General features: G+C 47.1%; 1 pseudogene; it reads left to right on the top strand.

The window, feature by feature from the left end:
- The first annotated feature begins 1,097 nt into the window (after positions 1-1,097).
- On the top strand, positions 1,098-8,750 carry LOC136011350 (procollagen galactosyltransferase 2-like; annotated as a pseudogene).

Genomic DNA, 8,750 nt, shown 5'->3' with positions numbered 1-8,750 from the left:
TAGCAGCAGTTTTGAGCCCTATACAAGAGTGCTTTGAGAATGTTTTAATCTATCTTTATATGGATGACATTTTAATTGCTGCAGAATCAGAACAAACAGCCCAAAAAGTAAAATGGCAAGTGATCCAAGCAGTCTCAACAGCAGGATTCCAAACTGCAGAAGGGAAATTCAAGAAGCTCCACCCTGGAAATATTTAGGATAGAAAATATCCGAACAGAACATTCAACCACAGAATATCACCCTGAGGACCGGAATAAAGACTCTAAATGATTTACAAAAACTCTTAGGAACCATAAATTGGATCCGTCCTCTCTTGGGAATATCTACAGAAGAACTCCGTCCCCTCTTCAAGTTATTGGAGGGAGATCCATGTTTGACGTCTCCTCGAACACTCACCCCCTCTGCGTGAACCGCCCTTGATAGAGTGGTTGTACAATTAACCAGTCAAGTTGCTCATAGGCAAAAAATGGACCACCCTATTAGCCTTTTTATTTTTTATTCATCTTTTCAACCCTATGGGCTGTTAGCACAGTGGGTTCCTCAAGATGCAGATCCATTTATTATTTTGGAATGGATATTTTTGTCACATAATTTTGGAAAAACAGTTACAACAGCCATTGAAATGATAGCTATGGTCATTCAGAAAGGGAGAGAGCGGTTATTGACTTTAGATGGTGTTGAACCTAACATTATCTATCTGCCTCTTGATACAAAACAACTAACCTTTTTAACTCACCAGTCTTTTGCTTTTCAGTGTGCTCTAGCAGATTTTACAGGGCAAATTAGTATTCATTTCCCAGGACACAAAATTGTGCAATCCTTACTTTCTCTTTCCCTTTTGCCTGCTTCACAATTAACTATTACGCCAATAACTGGGGCCCTCTCAGTATTCACTGATGGGTCTGGTAAGACAGGCCGAGCAGCAATAGTTTGGAACGATAAAGAAGGACACTGGAAAAATGATATGCACATTGTCACAGGATCACCTCAGATGGTAGAACTCTCTGCTGTAGTCTATGTTTTTAAATTATGGACTACTCCAATAAATATTATTACAGATTCTGCCTGTGTGGCAGGCCTTGTTTCTAGGCTAGAACATGCCTTTTCGAAGGAAATTTCCAACGGAGCATTATTTGCCCTTCTTTGGGAGCTCAAGTGGCTCTGGATCGTCGGGTACACCCATACTTTATACGGCATATACGCTCACATACTTCTGTACCTGGACCTATAAGTGGGGGAAATGCACAGGTTGATAGGCTTGCAGGTCTTAACAGTCTTACTTGACCGTTTTGCACAAGCTCACTTACCCCATGAATTTTATCATCAAAATGCAAAAGCTCTTAAATGTCAGCTAACTCAGGACCAGGTGAGGCAAATTATACAATCGTGTCCTGATTGTCAACAAGTTCTACCCACACCAGTGATTGGAACTAATCCTCACAGTCTTTTGCCACTTGAAATTTGGCAACATTGTGATTGGTCTGTTTACGTGGAGGGTTTCACAGGGTCCAAAGAGATTGAACGTGGTATGTATGTGCAGGCTGGAAAGTACCGAACGAGGGAATAAAAAGGGCTTTGTGACAATAAATGAGGATTTGAGTCTGCATTAACTTGAGTTCCGTGTCGTGAAATGCCACATGCTGCCTGCCCAGTCACAAGTAAAAATGCTTCCACCCTTCACTGTGAACTTTGAAACCCATGTGTTTCCCCTACCTTTGAACCCCATTTATAGAATCATAGACTGATTTATGTTGTAAGAGACCTTAAAGATCCTTTTGGTTGCAACCCCCTTGGCACAGGCAGGGACACCAGGTTGCTCAAAGCCCCGTCCACCCTGCCCTTAAACACTTCAAGGGGTGGGACAGCCACAGCTTCTCTGGGCAACCTGTGGCAGTATCTCACCACCCTCATAGTGAAGAACTTCTTCCTAATGCCTAAATCTCCTTTCTTTCATGTTAACGCTATTCCCACTTGTCCTGTCATATTCTGCTCCCCATCCCCTGTTTGGAGGCCGTTGCTGAGCCCTGTGTGCAGGGAGAGAGGCCCCATGTCCTAGGATTGCTGCTGCATCTCCTTCATCACAGCTGCAGGTGGAAGCCCGTTGTATCACTTGAGGCTGGCTTACTCAGAGGCTGAAAACCTGTTGCTGCTTTTGGCTCTGGGTTTATGAAGGGATTGCCAGGTGAGGTGCCAGGTCTGAGCAGAACAGGTGGGGTTTTGGGGATGGGGGTTCCTGTGGTACTCCCCAGGTACCCACAGGAGTCCTGCTGTATGTGTCTGCGTATCAGACACTGCTTCTGCTAAAGGGCAGTTATGCCTCTGCTGTATGCTTGGTTTTGTAGCATGAAGGCAAAGGCTGAAAAAGACCCTTTATCTGTTCTAAGAGGAGGGTTTCCAGTCTCTCCTAGAGGGAAACTGATTGCAGGGTAAAAGTACCTGCTGTTAGGGAGCAAGTAAAAATTGATTTCATAGGAGAGGTCACTTGCTGCGGGCCGAATAAGCTGGAAAATGGCACTGTGGTGTTTTTTGATTGATTGCTTATGAAGCAGACCTTCTTGGGACTGAGGTCCTGGCATATAGCTGGATTGTGGCGATGCAGCAACAAAGCAGTGAAATCTGCTGGTAAAGGTCTAATTTCCTTTTTTGTATGATCCCCAGGAATATAGATGTTCATCTGCAACTGTGAACACTATAGTTTCCTTCCCATGCCCCTGAAATCACAGCAGACACTGCAAGAAGAAACTGAGAACTTTGCGCACACACTAATCGAGGCTATGAGTAAGTTGCTGTGCCCTGCCATGATGGACATCTCACATGCCACCCTCACTCCCAGTACCCCCAGTTAATGTTTGTGGAGCTGTCTTGCCAGCAGCTCAGCTTCTGGGAACCTGCATCCTGATCTGATTGTTCTCATGCGGTTTTGATATGTGGTTTTCCATTTTCTCCCCGGGGATGTAATCCCTTCACAGTCAGGTGAACCTCAATTCATAAAATCCCTCAACTTCCCCAGATCAAAAGCAAAGATGCATCTTTCAGGTGGAGCAGATGCTGCAGAACTCAGATTTTTGTCATAATGTGTGCCTGGCACATGGCTGCTGGCTTCTGCTTTGCACTGTGGATGCTTTCTGCTGTACCCGCTCCTGGCTTGACTTCAAATGCCAGCTCCTTGGGGCTTTCAGCCCAGTGATGAAAACACGTGGCGATACCTTGTATCGATGCAACATGTACGTGAAGGTGCTGCTTTGGGATCTCTCCTCTCTTTCAGTCGATCGTCCATTCATCACCTAGAGGACCTGGGTTCTCCCTGCTGGTGAGCTTCCAGCCATTTCCCTCAGAGTATATTATCTTTTCACGTAGTTAGCTCTTTCCCGATTCCTCATCTTTTGGTCTTAAATCTTTTGCAAGGAGAAAATAGCCTTTGTTACGTGGGGAGAAATGCTGAGTTCTGGAGAGCAGAATGGAAAGGGCTCAGGACGTGCTCTTTGCCTCTGCTGTTTGCTGTAGAGACACAAGGCCAGTCAGGTCTGTGGGCACTTAGTACCTGCCATGAGAGCCATGTTTAGAAGTGTAGACTTGTGTGCAAGGGTCGTGCCCAGCAAATCTTTGGGCTTCCTGTCTTGAAGGTATGGATGTTTGAATCCAGCCAGGAGGAGATGGAGAAGTTGGGCTGGAAAGCAGGTTATTTCCCCAGTTCTTGTGTGTTTCCTCTACATCTGACTCTGCAGAGCAGCTTGGCAGTCCTTCCATTCTGTGCCAAAACCCAGTCTTTTGGGAAAACTCTCCTGCTTTCCAGTGACAGAAGGGAGTGATTTCTCTCACCTGAGAGAAACACTGGAGTTCTGGAGCAGCTGTGGGACGCAGGCTGTCGGCTGGATTCTAGCCCAAGCTGGGTATGGTCAGGAGTGATGAAAAGCATGCATGCTGTCTCTTTACTGGGGCAGCTCCTCCCCTTGCCCTTCTTGCTTGCCACATTTTTCTGCTATGGCCTAAAGTAGCAGTGAACTACACAGACGGTTGCTGACACTGGTAGTGCCCCAAGAAGCCACAGAAATTACTCTCCCAACTCTGCCTCATATTGTGAAGAGGCCAGGCATTGAGAACAGAAGACTAGATAGGGTTCTGCTATGCTTTAATTAACCAGTGCCCATGTTATTCACAGAGCCAGCAGCCCCCTGTGTATGCTTCTCGCAGGGTGGCAGTGGAACCGTGACCAAGGGAGTTGTGGTGATCAGGGGAGCCTTTGTTTTCCTGGTGTATCCTGCTCCATCTGTTTATAGGAATTGTAAAGTCTGAACCTGATTTGGCTCTGTGTGTTTGAGTGTCTGTGTTGGGGACACAGCTGGTGTAGTTTTTTCCATGTTGTCCTTTGTGGCTGCACTTTATTTATCCAATTTATTATTTTTGCATTTGTACCGAGCTGGAATTTCATCTGCTCCTTACTGGGCTGCACTCGCTTGCTGGGGACTGAAAAATACCGCTGACCCTCTGCAGTGTACCTGCAAATGAGGGCTTAAGTCCTCTGTCCTCCACCAGAGAGTCTGTCTCCTGAAGGCCTAGGTGGAGCCCTGCCCAGACATCTCTATCCCCAGTGCTGGCTCTCTGCTAGGCTTTCTGCTCTGGCGGGGGTAGCAGTGGATTTTCGGTGCCTGAAGTAATGACAAAAGTCCTTTCTTTACTGTGTCCTTGTACTTGAATGGTGGCCTCACTGATAATACTCAGTAGAGGCAGTGGCAGCATTGTGGAGAAATGTGTGGGTCAGTGTTCCTCTAGGACTGAGTCTGGAGATGACTGTGGTACTCTGTGTTTAATATAAATCAAAGCATCCTCTATCTTTGTAAGTTACAGACTTTGCTGTGACTGGTCTCCCCTCACCTTTATTGACCCTGAAAGAGCAAGTTTCCCCTTGTGTTTTCAACTCAAAACCAACTCAATTTTTTTTGGCAAATTCTAAGTAACCTGAATGAAAACACCCCCAATATTTTCAAAAGATGTGCTTTTCCAGTGAGGCTGCTGGAGAAGAGTGGATCAGGACTCCCTTTTCTTCCTCAGTCCCAAACTAGGAGGCTGATGGCTTTCTCTTCTATGCAGATTTTCATGATCAATCTGAAGTGTCGGAAAGACAGGCGGGATCGGATGCTGCGAACCTCCTATGAGCAGGAGATTGCGGTCAAGATAGTGGAGGCTGTGGATGGAAAGTGAGTTTAGGCTGTGGTTGGTGTTTGCAAGGAGCGGGTTATGCAAAACTGCTTAACACCATCTCCTTGGATGCCCTGGTGTCCTTTCTGGTGGGGAAGGGTGGGCTGAGGGGAAAGGTGAATATCGCTTTTATCTACCTAACAGTCTGTTTGGTCAGTTTTGCTCTCTTTCTTTCTTCTTTTGCAATTAGTCAGTTTCCGTGAGAGAACCAGGGCAGGGTGGTTCAGACTAAGGCGAAAATGGGGTTAAAATCATGCTGATTTCTGTGAACTGTAAAGCTTGCACACCTTTCAAAGGATTCAGCAGTAAAAGTGAGAGCAATTATCTCCTGGGAAGGCTGTCCACCCTAGAGCTGCAGTGCTGCTGTGTTACAGCTTTAACCCTGACACAGCCCTTTCCGAGTTTCCTCTAAGGTGTGTTAAGGCCTTTTTATAAGGAGAAACCAAAGCAGAAACTTTTGGTCTGGGAGTTGCAAAAGGCCTCAGGGAGATGGGAACCCACGTGCCATCTAGCGGTCTTGAAGACTTCGGCACCCATCAAGACCTCTTACGAAAACAGTCTGAGCCAAGCACCTGCCACAGTGATGGTTCCACACGGAGCTGTTAGCAGAGATAAGGCTATGATTTGTCGGCTTGATTTAGAAATGTAAATCAGTAAGTTAATTTTTCTTGGGGCTTCTGAGTGAAACCAGGGCAGGCATTTCTCAAGATAGAGGTTTTCTTTGAACATCAGCAGTTTCCCGTGTTGTGTCCGTGTCTGACTTGAATTCACTTTTCTTTTAACTGGTGATAGATGTTTTCTCTTTTCTCAGTGCACTTAACGTGAGTCAGCCCAAAGCTCTCAGCATCGGTATGTTCCCAGGATACCGGGAGCCATACTCTTCCAGGCCACTAACCGGAGGAGAGATTGGCTGCTTCCTTAGTCACTGTTACATCCAGAAGGAGGTAAGGAGTTTGCAGGTGCCTTGGTGTTCCTGCAGGAAGATGCAGGAGGGTGCTGAAGGTAGGCGCAGGAGGAAGGCACACGGCCAGTCCTAGGGCAGAGCATCAAGTACGATGCTGGTTTCTGGAACTATAGGATGGAACCATTTTCCTTGATTTGTAAGGGATCAGGCATGGGCATTTTCTTGAATACAGTATTCAGCTTTCTCATCTCTGCTTTCCATTTGCCAACAGAGATGAATGATTTTTATCAGAGTATTTTCATGACTGTTTGCAAACCATCCAGTAGCCTGCTTGGAGCGAGTTTGTTTAGGAGAAAGGCAAGAAGGTTTTGAAGAATAAATGGTGTTTTGAAAACTTCATCTTTTTATCTCATGTTCTGCATGTGAACTGAAGCAAGCTCCAGTGACTCTGCTGACTGGCTTTTTTGAGTTGGCATGTCATGGAGATGCTTAATAGCAGGCACCTCTGTTACCTGAGCTAAGAGGTCTTGTTCGGGTGGTAAAAGCTTCTGTCTGTCCCTGGTCACCTGGGGAGCGATGCTTGAGAGGATCTGGGCTGTGCTGGCCGTAGATGCTGCAGTTACACAGCCCCATATCAGTGGGAGGGATTATTTCATGTACGGTGTGGCGGAGACAGGGAGAAAGATGTGGTACTGAAAGAAGACTGGGCAATGGCAGTGGTTACTCAGATGAAGACAGCCCTCTGCCTTGGGAGGTGTTAGCTGCAGCACTTCTCAGCAGGGCAGGGCACTGCTCCAAAGAGCCTAGAGCCAGGAGGAGTGACTTCAGTGCTGTGAAGTCGGGCAATGCAGCAATCAGATGATGATGTGGGAACCCACATACAGGATGTCTTTGCACGTGTGTTCTTCAAGTTGTCAGGGCCAGACTCTGGATATGCTAGATTGTCCTCCTTCACAGACTTCACAAACACTTTCTCCTAAGAAGGAGTGTTTTCTGAACAGCAGCTTTGGCATCAAAGGCTGCTGCATGTTCCTTTGAGGAGGTGTTTGCTATGCTCATACGAGATGGTAGCTCTAGGCTCCTAGATGGTGCGACTTCAGATCGGGATGTGCCACTATGATCGCTTCTGAACCTTTTGTTTCAGCTGGTGTACAGAGAACTGGAGAAGATGCTTGTTACTGAGGATGAGGTGCGCTTTGAGCACCAGTATAAGAGGAAGCTCATGGAGCTGTGGCGTTCAACATGAAGGTGAATGTTCAACAAGCCCTGCTAGACTGGGAGCTTATGTAAGTAACTGTCCTGCAGCCACCTGGGAGCTGCTGTGCACACAGGGGAGGTCAGCCGTGCCTGTTGTGTCATGGTGGAGGTGCAGGTTAATGCTAGAGTGGAGGGGAAGGTGGCAGAGACTTCTGTGTGGCTCTTGCCATCAGGACAGATCTGCCTTCTGGGGCAGGCTGATGCTGGAATGGGTGGTGTTGGTTCAGTCCTGAGGTTTGGACCATGTCATCTTTGCTCCCTTCTGAAGTCTTTCACAGTTTTGCCACCCAGTGGGTTAAGGCTTGGATGTCTGTGAGCCTGGTCAGGGATTACTTCTTGGATTGCCCCTTTGCCCTTCCTTGGTTGACATGAATAGTATTGTGGTCTTAGCTGCTTCAGATTCACTTTGGTTCCAGTTTCCTTGTTGTTTTCACCCTTTAAAGTACATTGGCTGGAAAAGGATGCGGGTGCAAGAGCCTGAGAAAGCAGTTCCCAGTGTCATGAATTTGGTGGAAGATGATTACTCACATTGGGCCCTGGGGTAGGCAATCTCTTTCCAAGGGGCTCAGAAACTCATCGGAGCTGAGCCTTTCAGCAGGATGCTGCCTGTAGATGAATTTCTGCCAGTTATGTACAACAAGCACCCTGTGTAAGTAGTAAGTCTTTGTTGCTTATGTTGATGTGAGCTGTATCTTGTTAATGTCCTTAAGCCAGATCTTGTTGGCATGTCTCACTTCTGTAGCCTAGTTGGTGGGAGAAAGGGCTACTCATGCTTTTTGGCTTTGTAGAGCAGAGCTCCTGACACAGGTCAAAGGAGGTGACAGACCTGCTGCAGAGGGGTTATTGCCCACAGGCCCTCAACCAAGTAGGGACCGGTCCTGAGACACTTGGCTATCTCTGGTAATGGAGGTGTTGGGTGTACATGTTGTATGTGGTTGTAAGATAGGAGATTCTGGCTGTAGAGAGTCAGAACTCTCTACTAGAACTCCACCCAGCAACTTCCTCCACTCCCTGGGATCTGTTTGCTTGGTGGGTTGGCTTGTACCTCTCAGTTATAAGCAGTGGCACTGGTGAACATTCACTCTGTTACTGGGGTGATTTTTCTCTCCTCTTTAGAGCGAAGTGCAAGGAGTACTATGAGTCCAGAGACTTGAAAGCCTTTTCAGCAAAACTCCTCCTTGTTTACACTGTGCACTCCACCGGGCAGCCAGGCTACCTCAGTGACACAGAGACCCCTACAATCTGGGACAAGGAGACTGTGTCAACAGACTGGGACAGAGCACATTTCTGGAAATCCCGTCAGCAGGGCAAGATCCACAGCTATGCCCAGAACAAGGATGCTCTGCCTTCCCAGTCACCTCTCAACGCGCCATCCTCCAGGGATGAGCTATGA

Source organism: Lathamus discolor, chromosome 3 (assembly GCF_037157495.1).
Source record: "Lathamus discolor isolate bLatDis1 chromosome 3, bLatDis1.hap1, whole genome shotgun sequence".
In the NCBI taxonomy this organism is placed as follows: Eukaryota; Metazoa; Chordata; class Aves; order Psittaciformes; family Psittacidae; genus Lathamus; species Lathamus discolor.
Note: the sequence above shows the minus strand (reverse complement) of the source record. Positions and strands in the feature narration are given on the sequence as shown.